Source organism: Oryzias latipes, chromosome 9 (genome assembly GCF_002234675.1).
Source record: "Oryzias latipes chromosome 9, ASM223467v1".
In the NCBI taxonomy this organism is placed as follows: Eukaryota; Metazoa; Chordata; class Actinopteri; order Beloniformes; family Adrianichthyidae; genus Oryzias; species Oryzias latipes.
Window position 1 is genome coordinate 11,496,050 of NC_019867.2, and position 17,850 is coordinate 11,513,899.

Below are 17,850 nucleotides of genomic sequence, written 5' to 3' on the forward strand. Positions count from 1 at the left end.
TTGTCTTGGAAGATTTCTTACAATGACTTGTGATGTCCTGACGTTTCAAATGAAAATTTAATCTTGAAACTAGCTATGAAGACTCATATTTAGACATATTGCTCATACAATTGGAAATTTATCTTAGTACATCTTTAGCAGTACATTTTTAAACTAAATATGTTTATATACATACCTATACGCTTGTACCTTGCCCCCAGAAATATCCTGTCTTGAGTGCTACAGCTATCACTTTTTCTGGACCAATTATAAAAAAAGGGAAATAAAATACACAGTTTAAAGGAAACGTTGTAAATATTATATGAAAATTATGAGTCAAAAATACTTTCCTTCATTATAAATATTATCTAAAATAAGATTTTTTTTTGTAAAATAAATTCTCAGCTAAACATTTTTGGATGTATTTTTTTAAACAAGTTGTTACAACTTACTTAAAAGATAGAGTAAGTTAATTTGTTCGTATATCAAGTATAAAAAGATATTTCAACTACAAAACTAGACAAAAATACTGGGTGATATTTTGTGGGTTTTTCTTTTTACTAGAATCCTTGTTTTAATCAATTTTCAAGATTGTCAGGGTGCTTTATGCATTTACAAAACTACAAAATAAAATCAAAATTTTCTTTTTGCCGACAACAGTCCTGGGCTTTGAAATCTGCACGTGGGCACTGTGGATAACTGTTCATGGATCATGCTGCATACACAAGCAGATAAACAACATTGTTTTTTGCACTTGCCATTCTATTTTTCTGTTAAGAGCAACATCATTAGATTCTGTGGAAAAACACAACTTTCTTCTCCCATCCTTCATTCAGGAACCGTTTACAGATCTAGACAAATAGTTTGTCCCAAATTTGAGAAAAATACTCATCATCATGTTTCCTTAGAGATGAAAAGCTATCACTATTAAATAACTCCTGCAGGAATTTTACATCAAAAATACAAACAAAATTACACGTCTTAGAACACAAAATCCTTCTTTAAGACAGAACTGTGTTGGGGCAAATTATTAATTCAAACAGGTACTGGTAATCATTAATTTTAATGATTTGTTAATCAGCAGGTGTGCAGACCTCTATGCAGGCAGATGTTTTTGTAGTCTGTTCCTGTGGAGCTTACAGTTGTGTGCCTTAAAAATGTTCTAAGAAAAACAGACGCAAACAATCAATTCAGGGGAAAAAAGAACCAACAAAAAAAAAATGGTTACCACATTTCATTCAGGAATGTCTTATCAAACCATTTCGGATTTCAACATTCTTTACTCAGAACAATCATCCGCAAATGGAAAATATTCAAGGCAGTCACCAATCTTTGCAGGAATGCATCTGGAAACAAACTTTAGCCTGATGTATGGGACTTGAACAAAAAATAAAAAAACAGAGGAGCAATTCCACAGGTCTCAGAAAATATGGATAAAGTCCATGATGATTACACCGCTGAGAAATGCCACGAGAACGCCTCATTTGTTTAAACAGCGAATGGAGTCCAGACCGGGTTTCACAAAACCACGTCAGATGATACCAAATGGAGTCACTTGGTTCTATTGTCTTGCACCATCTTTAGTCAAATCAAACAGCGTTTTAGCAGAAACACCTCACATCCTCCGTATAAATGGTAATATGGGTATGTTTGTGACCATAGAACAGAGTGGGAAGAAGCAATTTTCAAATCAGAGAGAGCAAATGCAAGATAATATGTCTAACAGCTAAATATTGGCCAAAACTGAGTCATTAAAATAAACTCCCAGCAGAAAATCAATCTAGCTGATAAAAAGATACAGAAGAAAAAACAAAACTTTATGAGGTAAAATGATCTGGTCAGACCTTAAGGGAGTTGTGCATTAGTGAAAGCCCAAATGTAATAATGCTGTAGAGTCCTGCTTGACCCACAATAATTTCAGATATCGTAAAGTAATACGGTACTGTTTATTACACTGCTAAAGGAGGATTTTTCAACCAAGGAAAAATTTATATAAATTACATTGCTTGATTGTTTAGCAGTGTCTTATTTTATGAGTCTAAATGTCAACATTTGATTTCTAGTTTTGGGTCCAAACAGGGTCATTTCGATTCGATAGATAAGATATATCTTTGCAATGGAACTTTATTTAATTCTTTTTATAATCTAGATATTTAAATTGAAAAAAAGTTGGATTTTACGTTTTTAAAGTGTAATTACGTTCATACTAAAACAAACTCCTTTTGTCTTAAAAAAAGTACTAAAAGACATGTTTGGTATTTAACTTAAAATGGGAATAAAATTGTCAATATGTATTTTATATATATTTTAAATATATTTTGACAATTAGAAGAACAGCATCAGCTCTGATAAGTGCAAACATCAACTGTGATACAAATCCTAACTAGTAGTACAGAAAATATATGACCATTCTTTATTTTTCAGCCTAAAGGAAGCAGCTGATAGCTGGGTCATTGTATAAACAAGGTCCCCGTTTGAATCTCAGCTGGGTTTTCACTGAAGACTATATGTTCTCCATGCATGCCTGAGTTCCTTTCTGCTACTTTTCTTTCTCTATAGTGAAAAACATGACACACTGAGCTCGCTTCAGCAGACCCCTGTGACCCTGAACTGGGTGACTAGAGTAAACAAATAAACAAGAAAAGATCACTTTTTTCCCCCCCAAACAGATCAGCAAGTCACGACTCCTGGCTTCCCAAAATAAAATAATAAAAATGAAAATGTAAGAAATAAAGAATTGTTGATTCCCTGGAGGGATCTCGGGACTCTTTTGATTTTGAAAATGTTTTTTTTTCTGCTTTACAAGTGGATTACCAATTACTGTAGTAAGGCTAAATAATAAATTGGATGCATCATCTAGCTGACTTTTATGGCATGAAGTGTGCCTCACTTACATCCTTCAAAAAAATTACCTAGAACCTTTACAACCTGTAGAAATTATTAAATTTCTCTCAGTCCGTAAAGACGGAGATCAAATAGATTGGTTTTCCTACCCCAAGCCCGGGTCCTCCACCAGAGGCCTGGGAGCTTGAGGGTCCTGCACAGTTTCTTAGCTGTTCCTAGCACTGCGCTTTTCTGGACTGAGAGGTCTGAGGTCTTTCCAGGTATCTGTTGTAGCCACTCCTCCAGCTTGGGGGTCACTGCCCCGAGTGCTCCAATTACCACAGGCACCACTGTCACCTTCACTTTCCATGCTTTCTCCAGTTCTTCTATGAGTCCCTGGTATTTCTCCAGTTTCTCATGTTCCTTTTTCCTGATGTTCCCATCGCTTGGTACTGCCACATCCACCACAACGGCTTTCCTCTGTTCTTTATCCACCATTACAATGTCTGGTTGGTTTGCCATTACCATCCTATCAGTCTGGATCTGGAAGTCCCACAGGATCTTTGCCTTATAATTCTCTACCACCTTCGGAGGCGTTTCCCATTTTGACCTTGGTATAGATCTATCTATCTATCTGTCTATCTACACACATATACATATATGTATGTATATGCCCCCCTTTATGAGAAAAATGCCACAAGAACTTGTAAAAATTATATTTTTATTGGAGTAGAAAAAAACAATGGCGACCTGGAGCCAGTTAATTCTAAAGATGGACAATGCATAACAATTCAAAGCTTTTTAATTTTCAGTACTTTATGCTATGCTCTTCCAAACAATATCTACCTTCATTAAAGAAAAAAGAAAAAAACAGAGCAGGTCTGGTCTATTTCCAGTTCCCTAGTGTATGCTCTGTGATATGTAGAAACGTAGGTCACAGGGATTAATGCGTCAAAATGAAGGAATGGTTAAGAGGGCAGCCATACTCTAGCGATTAAAAAGAAGTATGCCTTCAGAGGAATTCCAAAAGGTCACTTGTTGAGACAAAGTAACATTAAAAGGTGCCACACTATCAGTTTTGTTTCCATTTCCTCAGAGATTCTTTGCGACTTTCAAAGGCAAAAAGTGTGCACAGCTTTCAGCCAAGTGACTCCAACCTTCCTGCTAATTGGTATTACACTGTGCTTTTCAAGCTGTCAGCGGGACACACTTATCACATTAAATGTCAAAACAAAATAATGTAATTGTAGGAGTTCAAGTTAAACCAATAAACCACTGGAGACCACGGCCAATGCAGATCTGCGCGATGAAGAAAGGAGCAGATAACGTGGTTCCTCTGTGTAGGTGTTAATGTCCCTGCAAACAGGCCAAGTGCTTTTTGATTAGTTCATTATTTATTCATGCACACTCCCGGAACCTCAAATCACACTTAATTACACAACAGCAATTCCGGCAGTGACCAATATTGATGTAATTAAATAATTAGTAGTTTCCTGCTGCAGCATCCTCCTTATGACTGAAATGGACAGGGAAAGATTAATTCTTTCCGTTTTTTTTCTTTTTTTGGATGTAAATGAAATAGCTGACTGAGCTGATGAGGTGAAAACCTGAAGAGGACATTTTTGCTTTTGTGCAATATTTGCAATCCTTGAATTGCTTTATAAAGAGAAGTCGACAGTTTTACTTTGATATAGCATTCTTACAATAAGGGCTATTTTAAATATAAATGTTATTTCAATTACTTTTATACTTTTACTTGTAAATTACAATTCTATAAAAAATGTGTTTCAAATGTTACACTTAATGTTTCTTAATAATCATTTTTATGTCTTTCCCTTAATTTGAAAACTCACGGCTGTTTTATATTTATTAACACCTGAGCATGACATTTGCAAAGACCAGGGGGTAAAAAAAAAAAGTAAACAAAAAAGGCACTGCATCTGAATAAATGGATTCTGCTGTGCTTCTGAAAACAAGGGAGTTCCAAAATACCTGGCCTTTTTGAGATAAGAGCTGTTGGTGTGATGGCAGCCTGCTTCCTGGTGATTTCCATCCCCATCCTCCTATCTGCTCATCAATGCCTGTGAAGATGAAAGAAAGCAGTTAGCAGCTACTTACTGGGACCCTGCACAATATTAGTGTCTGCTGCCACCGCCTTCAAAGCCTGTGTGTCTGAGAGAGGGACGGGGGTTTGGAGAAGGTTTGGTTGGTGTTTGTTGAAGTATATACACGTCTTCACCATCCGGAAGACATTTTAAGGTCAGAGTTCATGCCGGTCAACTCATGTGTCACTCTCTGGGTTCTTTTTAAAATTCTTCACAGCTCATTCAGCTGCTGGCTGAACACCACCAATCTGGCATAACATATGAACCTCCTGGCTGTGGAAGTTTCACAACGTTGAATGTGTCTTCTTAAAAAAATAAAAAAAAATAAAAGGAGATTGAAGATTCAGATTAATATAGTTTTAGACAAATTTGTTGTATGTTGCAAAAACTATTTGTGGAATAATAATTAAGTGGAAAAATGATTATTATTATTATTATTATTATTATTATTATTATTATTATTATTATGAGGCTAGTCTAAAATTAACCAATTAGTTTCAGACGTTTGTGAACTGGAACAAGAATGAAAAAAGTTAGACATGTATTTGCTAAAATATGCAAGTTTAGGTGATTGTATAAAGAGAAGCTTCAGAGCAACAAAAATTACTTATTTTTTTAAACTAAACCACTGAAAGAAACCTCAAATTATATTACTTTTTACCACAACTCTGTAATATAAATTTGTTGATTGTTTTTTTTTTTTTTCAGTATTTAAAACCCCTGTCTTTGTATTTTGTTGTAACATGGACCAAAATAGAATTAGCCGCTCAGATGGACAAGTTTTGCATTAGGAGAGAATCACAACAATCCCAAGAGCCTAAGGGGTTCATCATGTTCAGATACAATACAGAATGATTTACTAGAATGGTGTAACAGATTAACAATTGACAACAAATCTGGCATCTGTGTTAAACCTATTTGAAAGTCAGAAAAAGCTGAAATGTAAACAGGTTGCTTTATTTTTCAATCTTTTGTAACTAATTTCAATGTATTAAAAAGTTTTTTTTAAAAGATAAGTAATAAATTATCTGTTGAATTGAATTCAATTTTAGAAAGCAGTTTCCATCGAAACAGTAGCCCATTTTTGTGCGTATGATTACAGTCTCTCACATTGTTGTGGAATAAGTGTTGCCCACTCTTCTATAAGAGCGGATTCAGTTCATAGAGGTTTGCAAGTGTTTGCTCAAATAAAGCTCTCTGAAAGTCCTGCCACAGATATTTGATTGGGCTGAGGCCTGACTTTTGTCCCCTTTTTCATCCACATCCCTGCAAACATGCTGCTGTGCTTTTATCCCCGTCCTGCCACATGACCTTATTTCACCCAAAATCTAGCTGTCAGGCAGATGGGTTCACCTTTGGCTCTACAGTAGAGTGAAGTGAAGGGAAAAGTGGACTTTCATGGAAGGCCAAACAATTACAAATTCCCCACTGTGCATTGTGGTCTGAATGGTTGAACTGAGGTGTTGTAATTTTTCTTTCCACTTAGATTTTATACACAAAACACTTGGCTCTTTCCTGTGCAGCTTTTAGGACACAGCCTTCCTAAACTCTTCCAAAGAGGGGAAGGGGAAAGCAGAATTATCGGAAATGAAAAGGAACAATAATTTTTGGGCGTAAAAATGACGGCAATTGGGGGGGACGTAGTATATCATTATTTAAAAATAAATCCCTTTCAAAACCATTTTTATTTGAAAAATAAAACTGTTGGTAGACTAAAAACCCCTCTTCTTTCAGTTGTTTTGCACGGCTAGATTATGGTGCTACCATATGGATTACTAAATAACTGCAAAAAGTTCAGATTTGGGTTTAATCATCACCCCTCAAAACCATCCCTTTATTTATTTTCTTTTTTAAAGTTATTTTTCTCTCTCCTCCATTCTCTAAGAGTCTCATAAAAACAAACACTAATAAAATTGAAACAGTAAAAATTGTGTATTTACACAACACATAACATATACTGCATATTTACATAAGAAAAGTGCTTCTATGTTCATTAAAAAAAGCAGCGGAATATCTTTAAAATACAAGCATAATAACTGTGGCTGTGAGATAACAAAAACATTTTCCGGCTAATGAACTCCTGTGAGTTTTTGTATTTTGTAAGTATTCTAAAGAGATCATTCATTAAAAATACAGGAAATGACCACACTTGTACTAGATAAAACTCAGTTGTTGGACATGTCTTCATTTTGTCTTGACAAAAATAAAGAAAATTACAGTTGTAATTTTTAGTGAGAAGTGGCATGTAGAGCAGGTTTAAATAAAAATATAGCAATATACTAACACTTTCCAGTTACTGTCCCATTCACCCACGCACACACATTCACACACGGATGGTGGCTCTGCTTTCTAACAATAGCATCAAACTATGACCACCAGGAGATGGGGTTTGGTGTATTGCCTAAGGACACTTTCACACATGGGCAGGCAGGGTGGGAACCAAACCTGCAATTTTCTGAGGTCAGAGGTCAACCACTCTACCCCTGCACCACGCCCACCCGGGTGTCAAGCTGCATTCACACCAGCAGTTTCAGCTGGTGGTGTTCACACCAGACAAGCAGGGAGCAGGCTGGGAGTGAGATACTTCTGTTGTGTTTTTTACTGTTTACTAGCACTTATCTCCTACCATTGACTGAAAACAATGCACACCTCAACCCCTCCCTTCTCATGTTCCCAAATACCATTGCTTCCTAACACGGGCGGCGTCACGTTGAAACCAGTCGACAGTGATTGGTCCTAGTCGCTCTGAGTCATCGTATCTATAGCAACTACTGTCACTGTACACTGGTTTAAAGATGGCGCCGCCTGTATCAGGAAGCAATGGTGAGGGATTTTAGCTCATTTTGCGAGAGGCCGGAGGTAAGGTATTTTCTATGGGTTGACGTCACACCTCGATCTGTCCATTGCTTTGACAGTCTTTGTCTGCTACCTACAGTTGGTAGAGGCTCGGTGCGCAAAGTCAAAGAGAAACAGTGTTTCAAAGAGAAACAATGCAATTCCAATACTTGTCACTATCACTTCAGTTTGCTGGGAAGTAAAAAGGCCAAAAAGTGGCCGAACATTTCCCTTTGCAAAAGATAATTCACCACTATCCTACAAATCAAAAGGATAGAATTTATTTTATTTGAAAAAAAAACACGTTCACTTTACAGAATGATGAGCAATAATGGCGTTAATGTAATCTTCTCTCACAGCTTTTCTCAAGCTACTCCCACAGATGTCTGCAAAGTTCCTGTTCTGAGAAACTGGACTCTAAAATAGTCATAAAAATAAAAAATAAATAAATAAAAAATACTTTTCTATATCATATGGTTTAGACTTTGATGGGAGACAAAATCAAAACATAAAAAACAAAAATGGCTACTCAGTATGTAAACCACCAGAATGTAATAATAACACCAACAAACAAAATAGAATGACCTAAAATGGGATTGTGCTGCTTGACCTTCCAAAATAAAAGGAAATAAAACATGAGAAAATGAACATTTTTTTTTTTGTATTTTTAAAAATGCCACGGAAAAAATTGTTGGTAATTTATTATTTATTTGTGAAGCTTTTCTGTTAAATTTTTTAATATTAGTTTAAGTTTTGTATGACTCACATACACTTTTTTACATTTGTTTTTACATTTAAAGAAATAATCCCAATTGACTTGTTTGAAGCATAAAAGTGATGCAGCCAAAAAAAAAAAAGAATAACAAAAACTTCCATAAAGGATGTGTGTTCACCCATGGAAATAAAAAGACGACTGCAAATCAAACAGCTGAGTGAGGAAAATGGCAGGTTTGTGTTTGTCTTGGTCTCCTGCAGCAGCCTCAGCTGGAGATGGCATGCGGAGCTCTGCTTGAGGTGGCCTACTTGACAGTGTGCTGTGCAACACAACCTTTTCATCAATGCGTGATCCTGACCTGACCAGGTTTAAAACACGCTCCTGGCTGATCAGTTCGCAGGTAGAGAGCAGTGAGAGAAAATCTCAGCTGAATTGTGTGACCTGTTAAAATCAGGACACTTTTCCCTTGTGTAAAGCAAACTGCCAACCTACTAAACTGGTTTTTGAAGTATGTAAATACCGCACTTTGATTTCTAACTACTTTTGAGCTTTGTAGAAAAGATCTGGCCTTGTTTTGGCTCCAAGATGAACTCATGAAACTCATGACAAAGAAGCACAAACCTGAAAAATCACCTATAATGGTATTTATATAAATACTTTAACAACTAAGACACTATGCACGATGGGTGTTATTTTGAAATACAGTTTGAAATCACAATAGGTCACAAAGGAGAGCTCTTTTCTTACTGTTGTGCCGTTATCAAAGGGTGTTCGTAAGTCGCAAGTCGATCTCATGACAAAAATAAGGATAAAGAAACATAATAGAGAGTCAAGCCAACACAAACAAATCGTGACGGACTGATCACATGCAGCAGCACCTCTAAAAAGAAAGAAAAAAAGGCAGTGTGTGGTTTTTCATACGCTCACAGCAAGTCTTACATTTTCACACGTTTACATATTTTCCCCTCAGTTACTTAAAGGGATACATGCAGCCAGAAGATATCAAGACAGAAGATCAGAGCCATATAACCCTTGTGCTGTCTTAGGGGGAAAGAAAAGCATGGATTAAAAAAAAAGTAAGGAGGGGGGGTCATTTTAAAAACGCATACCCCCCTTTGGTATTGACCCCAGACAGGTACACCCGGTACACCCTCCCGCAATCGAAGAGGGTCGAGTTCCTGAAAAATTTTTTTGTACGTTTCAGGCACCCTCTATATCCCCGACTGGTAGAGGGCGCCAAACCCCCCTTTTCTTTTTTGTCCCCGTCCAGCAGAGGCCGCCATTTCTCCATTTTAGTTATACCCCCCGACCACCAGGGGTCTTGTTTTCCACCGTTCATTTCTATACCCTGCCTCTAGGGGTCACTAATACCCCATTCTCTTTTATTGCCCTCAGCCACCAGGGGCGCCACTTATTTATCAACCACCTTCCTCCCGCTGGTTCGTGGGGTTCGATTGACCCCAAGTTTTTTTTTTTTTGTGTGGCCACTGAGGGGATTGGCGCTGGCTCATGGGGTGCGATTGACCCAAAGTTTTTTTTTTTTTTCTTTAGCATTCACTCTTCTCTCATGGCCCACCACCTGGGGTCTCGCTTTACCGGTTCCCTTTCACCCGCTGGCTCATGGGGTGCGATTGACCCCAAGTATTTTTTTTTTTCTTTAGCATTCACTCTTCTCTCATGGCCCACCACCGGGGGTCTCGTTTTTCCGGTTCCCTTTCACCCGCTGGCTCATGGGGTGCGATTGACCCCAAGTATTTTTTTTTTCTTTAGCATTCACTTTTCTACATCACCCTTGAGGCTTTTCGAAGTGTACTGTTTGTGTTTACGTTTCTTTTTTTTTTTTATGTGATCAAGAAACGTCAAGAGAAACAAATGAACAAACCTAAATGGTTTTCTGCTGCTTTTTTTTTTTAAAAAAATAACCGGAAGCAATTTCGGCTTCCATAGTTTTCTTCTTCCGTTACTAGCTAGTTAGTTCAAACCAATTTGGTCTCCAGAGAAGATGCTCTGGTTGTTTTTGCTGTCCTGCAGTCTGGTTCTGTCCAATTCCGGACAGACAGTCAACGGTGAGTGGCTCGACCCGTTTGACATGCTAAACTACGAGGCGAGGACCAAAACAATGAAGAACTCTGAGGTTGGTCAACGTGGGATGTTCGTCAAATCCAACTTCTTTGAAACAACTTACAGTTGTTTCAAAGAAACAACCACAGTCACAAGCCAGCAACACTGGTGCTGCTGATCTGCAGCAAAGGGAGAAGGTAAACCAGCCTGTGGCCCACTGTAACCCACATGTCATGGATCTACAGAAACAGGTTCGTGTTTGAGCTTTCAAAGAGAAACTGATGGTTCCAACTCTGTACGGGGTCTCACGGACCCCGCGAGACAGCGCGAGGTGCCACTGTTTGGTTCCAAATCGGTACGGGGTCGCTGGGACCGTGCGAGACAGCGCGCGGAGCCTGTGTTTCGTTCCAACTCTGTACGGGGTCTCACGGACCCCGGGAGACAGCGCTCGGAGCCTGTGTTTCGTTCCAATTCTGTTCGGGGTCTCACGGACCGTGCGAGACATCGCGAGGTGCCACTGTTTGGTTCCAACTCTGTACGGGGTCGCTGGGACCCCGCGAGACAGCGCGCGGAGCCTGTGTTTCGTTCCAATTCTGTACGGGGTCTCACGGACCCCCGAGACAGCGCGCGGAGCCTGTGTTTCGTTCCAATTCTGTACGGGGTCTCACGGACCCCGCGAGACAGCGCGCGGAGCCACAGTTTGGTTCCAACTCTGTTCGGGGTCTCACGGACCGTACGAGACAGCGCGCGGAGCCTGTGTTTCGTTCCAACTCTGTACGGGGTCTCACGGACCCTGCGAGACAGCGCGAGGTGCCACGGTTTGGGTCCAAATCGAGATGGGGTCGCTGGGACCGTGCGAGACAGCGCGCGTAGCCTGTGTTTCCTTCCAATTCTGTACGGGGTCTCACGGACCCCGGGAGACAGCGCTCGGAGCCTGTGTTTCGTTCCAATTCTGTACGGGGTCTCACGGACCCGCGAGACAGCGCGCGGAGCCTGTGTTTCGTTCCAATTCTGTACGGGGTCTCACGGACCCCGCGAGACAGCGCGAGGTGCCACTGTTTGGTTACAATTCTGTACGGGGTCTCACGGACCCCGCTAAACAGCGCGCGGAGCCTGTGTTTCGTTCCAATTCTGTTCGGGGTCTCACGGACCGTGCGAGACAGCGCTCGGAGCCACAGTGCGCGGAGCCTGTGTTTCGTTCCAATTCTGTACGGGGTCTCACGGACCCCGCGAGACAGCGCGCGGAGCCTGTGTTTCGTTCCAATTCTGTACGGGGTCTCACGGACCCCGCGAGACAGCGCTCGGAGCCTGTGTTTCCTTCCAACTCTGTACGGGGTCTCACGGACCCCGGGAGACAGCGCTCGGAGCCTGTGTTTCGTTCCAACTCTGTACGGGGTCTCACGGACCCCGCGAGACAGCGCGCGGAGCCTGTGTTTGGTTACAATTCTGTACGGGGTCTCACGGACCCCGCGAGACAGCGCGCGGAGCCTGTGTTTCGTTCCAACTCTGTACGGGGTCTCACGGACCCCGCGAGACAGCGCGCGGAGCCTGTGTTTCGTTCCATATCTGTACGGGGTCTCACGGACCCCGCGAGACAGCGCGAGGTGCCACTGTTTGGTTCCAATTCTGTACGGGGTCTCACGGACCACGCGAGACAGCGCGAGGTGCAACTGTTTGGTTCCAAATCGAGACGGGGTCGCTGGGACCGTGCGAGACAGCGCGAGGTGCCTGTGTTTCGCTCCAATTCTGTACGGGGTCTCACGGACCCCGCGAGACAGCGCGCGGAGCCTGTGTTTCGTTCCACTTCTGTTCGGGGTCTAACGGACCGTGCAAACAGCGCGCGGAGCCTGTGTTTCGTTCCAATTCTGTACGGGGTCTCACGGACCCCGGGAGACAGCGGTCGGAGCCTGTGTTTCGTTCCAACTCTGTACGGGGTCTCACGGACCCCGCGAGACAGCGCGCGGAGCCTGTGTTTCGTTCCAATTCTGTACGGGGTCTCACGGACCACGCGAGACAGCGCGAGGTGCCACTGTTTGGTTCCAATTCTGTTCGGGGTCGCTGGGACCGTGCGAGACAGCGCGAGGTGCCTGTGTTTCGCTCCAATTCTGTACGGGGTCTCACGGACCCCGGGAGACAGCGCTCGGAGCCTGTGTTTCGTTCCAACTCTGTACGGGGTCTCACGGACCCCGCGAGACAGCGCGCGGAGCCTGTGTTTCGTTCCAACTCTCTACGGGGTCTCACGGACCCCGGGAGACAGCGCTCGGAGCCTGTGTTTCGTTCCAACTCTGTACGGGGTCTCACGGACCCCGCGAGACAGCGCGCGGAGCCTGTGTTTCGTTCCAACTCTGTACGGGGTCTCACGGACCCCGCGAGACAGCGCTCTTAGCCACAGTTTGGTTCCAATTCTGTTCGGGGTCTCACGGACCGTGCAAGACAGCGCGCGGAGCCTGTGTTTCCTTCCAATTCTGTACGGGGTCTCACGGACCCCGGGAGACAGCGCTCGGAGCCTGTGTTTCGTTCCAACTCTGTACGGGGTCTCACGGACCCCGCGAGACAGCGCGCGGAGCCTGTGTTTCGTTCCAACTCTCTACGGGGTCTCACGGACCCCGCGAGACAGCGCGAGGTGCCACTGTTTGGTTCCAATTCTGTACGGGGTCTCACGGACCACGCGAGACAGCGCGAGGTGCCACTGTTTGGTTCCAAATCGAGACGGGGTCGCTGGGACCATGCGAGACAGCGCGAGGTGCCTGTGTTTCGCTCCAATTCTGTACGGGGTCTCACGGACCCCGCGAGACAGCACGCGGAGCCTGTGTTTCGTTCCACTTCTGTTCGGGGTTTAACGGACCGTGCAAACAGCGCGCGGAGCCTGTCTTTCGTTCCAATTCTGTACGGGGTTTCACGGACCCCGCGAGACAGCGCGCGGAGCCTGTGTTTCGTTCCAATTCTGTTCGGGGTCTAACGGACCCCGCGAGACAGCGCGCGGACCCACTGTTTGGTTCCAGTCGGCGTTGGGTCTCACGGACCCCGCGAGACAGTGCGCGGAGCTACTGTTTAGTTTTAGTTAGTGTTGGGGTCGAACGGACCTACAAGAGAGCGTGTGGAACTATTTTTTTTTTAGTATACATTTTTAGCAGATTTTCACTGAGACTCTTTTTGTGAGAGATTAGGGTCCAAAGCTTCCTCTGATGGTCTGAGTCTCAGAACTCAGGTCAGTGTCCCTAAACTTGGGTCGGAGCCTCTTTGTAAGCCCCCTTGTATCTAACGCTACAACTAATTTTGTTTCTTTTGGTATTTGGTAAGTAAATACCATTGACTTCTGCTGACTTTTCCAACACACTCTTGTTTTGTTTTTGTTTTTCTTTTTGAGTAGAGCTGCATGAAGGTTCTTTGGACCGTTTCATTTCCACCCCACTCTGTTGGTGCTACGGCGAGCGGGAGGTCTGGGTCATCAAAGTAACGTCACAGCAGACAGCTCTGGCTGCCATTCCTTGTATATGGTAATCACTTCATTTAACCTGTGTATATGCTGACCAAAATCATGTAACCTTTGTGTGTGGTAATCACTTTATCTAACGTGTATATACTGACCATTATACGATTAAAAATGTACACACCAATGTATTTTTTTTTTAATTTTTCAATCTTTAAAAACCGAGATTGTGTGATGTATCCAATAATTAGAAAAATATCTCTTCAAATAGTCATGTTGGGACAAAACCCATGAGCAAAAAAGAAAGCGAATATGCAACGTTGAGGTTCCAGTTTGACTTTTATTCGAACAAGGCAAAAAAAAACTGTACAGTAGGCATCAGGGAACAAGCTCTATTGAGTTATCATGGAACTGGCATCTATACAACATGAGCAGTTAGCCATTTTGTTCAACATCCTACATCCTACTCCGTTTTTGGGAGCTCCCCCTGACCCGGACGATGCGCTCCGCTCTGCGAGACCTCTGAGTGGCAACGAGCCTCGGTAAGTCCTGTCTCTGCGGCGATACTCCCCTGACGACTGGGAAGTCGGTCGAAGGACGGCAATCTCCTCCAGATTGATCCGAAGCCCTCGGAGCAGAGCGTCGCCATCGCCGGACGAAGCTGCTTTTCGTTTCCCACGGACGAGACGGACCCTCGACGGGTCGGCGTGTCGACATCGTGGGCTCGGGCCGCCAGAGCAGAGCCGGGCTCCGATTGCTGGAGATCCCCTCGCGTGGGCTTCGGGGCTCCAGCCGTGGCGTCGCCTTCATGCGCCTCCGAGCCTCGCTTCAGCATCCAAGGGTGGGCCAGTATGTCTTTCAGCATCGGTCTCTCTTCGGGCGTCCTGCTCAAACACCATTTTATCAGGGCCACGCAGTCCTCAGAGAGGTCTTTTTCGAATCTAAGCTCGCCCAGTAGGAGCTCCCTGTCGTTTCCAAATGGTATGTCCCCGTGCACCATGTCGTACAAAAGAATCCCCAACGACCAAACCTCAGATGGAAGAGCTTTGTAGCATCCTTGTGTGAGCCGTTCGGGGGGCCCATATGCCGCAGTCCCGTGGAACATGTCGTACACTTTGTCGGGTTCAAGAAATTCGGCGGAGCCAAAGTCGATGAGTTTCAGCTCGAGCGTCGTCAGGTCCACCAGCAGGTTTTCGTCTTTTACGTCCATGTGCACAACACCGCGGCTGTGACAGTGGAGCAAGGCCTGGATGACCTGACCTAAAAATTCTCTGGCCGTGTCCTCGCGCAGACGCTTACTGATCGTGATGTATTCGTACAGATCTTGCGTGTTCTCTGGCTTCTCCGTGACTATCACCCAATTATACGGGGTCTTGTAAAAGTCCAGCATGCGGATGATCCCAGGAAACGGAGGGTCTTTGGAGACCATTTCCAAGGCGACAGCTTCGAATGGCTTACTGGTCCCATCAACCTCGCAGCATCTCGTACGCGAGAGCGGGATAATCTTCAGGGCCACGGAAATCCCGTCGCTTCGCCTCTTTCCCAGAAACACTTTGCCGAAGCCCCCCTTGCCCAGGCAAAAGCTGGTCTTCCAGTACTTTTCCATGGCAGAAGGATTGATTTTTCTTTTTCTCTCTCTCGAACTGTCGCGCTCTTCACGGAGCAACTTCCCTCCAGTCTTTGTTAAACTCGCGTAAGGTTACTATGACCTCTCTTGGTTTGCACGGAACAAGTTTTAAAGGGCCTGTGATCCAAATCTTCTGGTCTAGTTTCCGTTTCCGGTCCGCCGCACTCCCGTCAGACTTCAGCGAGGCAGAGTCAGACAGAGAGGGAGAAGGAGGACACTGGAAGAAAAAGAGGAAACGTTAGAAGGTGGGGCCTTCATTCTGAAGGAGGAGGAGGCTGATTGTAAGCCCCCCCACACCCGCTGCAGGGAAAGAGGGAGGGGCAAAGAGGACAGTGAGGTCCAACCACAGAGATTAAGACTCAGTGCAGCGTGGCAGATTTCTACCAAGGGCCCGTGCAAAGCCAGTTGTCACGCTGCAAAGAGCAACACAGAGGAGGGCAATCTTTCCTTTGCATACTCCCCTCTTTTTCCACTTTGCAGAATCTCACAAGGCTTCGTGTTGCTGAACCTGGATCGCACAGCTTAGAGCTCAGGACCACGTAAGTGAGTTCATACTTTAAATCCTAATTGATCAACGGTTGGCTTTTCTCTTTTTTTTTTTCTTTTACAAAACAGTCGCCCTTTTCGAGCACAGCTTATCGTACCTCGAAGAGTCTAAAGCTGCCTTTGTCCGGGGTGAATGAGGGTCACTGCTCCAGAGGCGTCTCTGTGTAACATTTCCAGCATGTGTCTCCAGTTGTAGTAGAACGCGGGCTTGTAGCTTCCCACGGAACCTTGAAAGTTGACAAGGAACCCTTGGTAGTCTCTCACCGATACCTCAGGCAGGCCCACGTCTGGTGCGAACTTCACGTTGAAGTAGTACACGGGGTCCGTGCGGGGGGTTTCGAGCCGGAGGCCCTGCGAACCGCACATCTGCGCGACCGCGGCGGACTGATTAAACAGCAGGCACAGGACGCAGCAGGAAGGCTGCGGCACGATGTTCGGCTCGCCGTCGCCCGAGCGCTGCACCTTATCTCGTTCCAGAACATATTGCTTGTAAGCCTCTGGGGACATCAGAGTCGTCAAGGGGCCCGTCCGCACGTTGACCAGCATTCCTTTGCAGGAGTTGCGATTAGCGCACCTAGGGAGCCCTCTGTCATTCAGCATCTCCGTGAGCAGGGCCCTGTCGTACGTGTTACGGGCCAGGGCTCGTCCCGGCACCGCGCGCTCCGCGAAAGATGCCATGAGCGGTTTCGGGTTCCTGGCCAGCAGCTCCAACACGGCCAGCACGGGGGTGCAGCGTGGGCACATGGGATTGGGGTCGCCGTTTGCCTCGCACGAGCATCTGCCCGGCCGAGGCTCGCACTCCGGGAAGAGGACGGCGAGGTCGGCAGACGACAGGTGTCTTCTCTCTGCCGCACGCTCCAAGACGCGAGCCTTGATCAGCTCCCTGCCGTCTGAGACTTTGCCCTCGTCCAAACATGGGGCGTCCGAGGGAGGCTCCGCAGCCCGTCGACCCGGATCCGCCGCTTCGCACCAGAGGGAGCGACGCGCGGATGGCTTCCCGCGAGGCACGGGTTTTGAGCACAGCGAGCAGGAGACGCCCTTCTCTCGGACCCCGTCCGAACAGCCCGGGCACATCCAGAGGCAACATGGTTTCTCGACGAGTCCTGCAAAACAGGCGCACGCGGAACAGATGAACCCGCGGAGGGACGGGCAGCTGCTGAAGTGAGGCTCCGTCAGGTACCAGTGTGGGTCATTCACGAAACAGGTCTCGCACACCCTGGCTTCGCAAGGACATCGGAGCTTGACGCCGGCTCTGCTCCTTTGCTTGCTGCCTTTGACCAAGGTCACCAGACACGACAGGCACTTTGCGCACCCCGACCGCTTGTCGACCCTCGCTCTGCCGACCTTGGACGCTCCGCCGACGTAGCTGATCGTGGAAACTCTCCTGTATAGATTCGTAGACTTGAGAGCGGCCTCCACCGAGGCCTTCTGACGCTTTCTTTTACACTCCATCAACAGTTCGACGGGTACCCTCCCTGCAAAGGCGTCGTGAGGGCCCTCTTGAGGAGCCTCCCCCCCTCCTCGCGACATCGTCGACGTAACACCCGTGGCCCCCTCCGCCGTCCGAGGAAGCTCAGTCCACGATGGAAGCGAAGCGGGAGCTGTGCTGCTCCCTGTACAGGGCCTTGGCGCTAGACCCCGTGCCGGTGATCGGCGGCGTGCTGTACGCCCCCGGAACTGAAGGCGTGAGCCTGAGGTCTCTCGGAGAGGGCACGACCAACTGCTCCCA

General features: G+C 45.3%; 1 pseudogene; it reads right to left on the minus strand.

Annotated features, from left to right (window-relative positions):
- Positions 1–14,151: 14,151 nt before the first annotated feature.
- Positions 14,152–15,596, minus strand: LOC111947892 (annotated as a pseudogene).
- Positions 15,597–17,850: the final 2,254 nt, after the last annotated feature.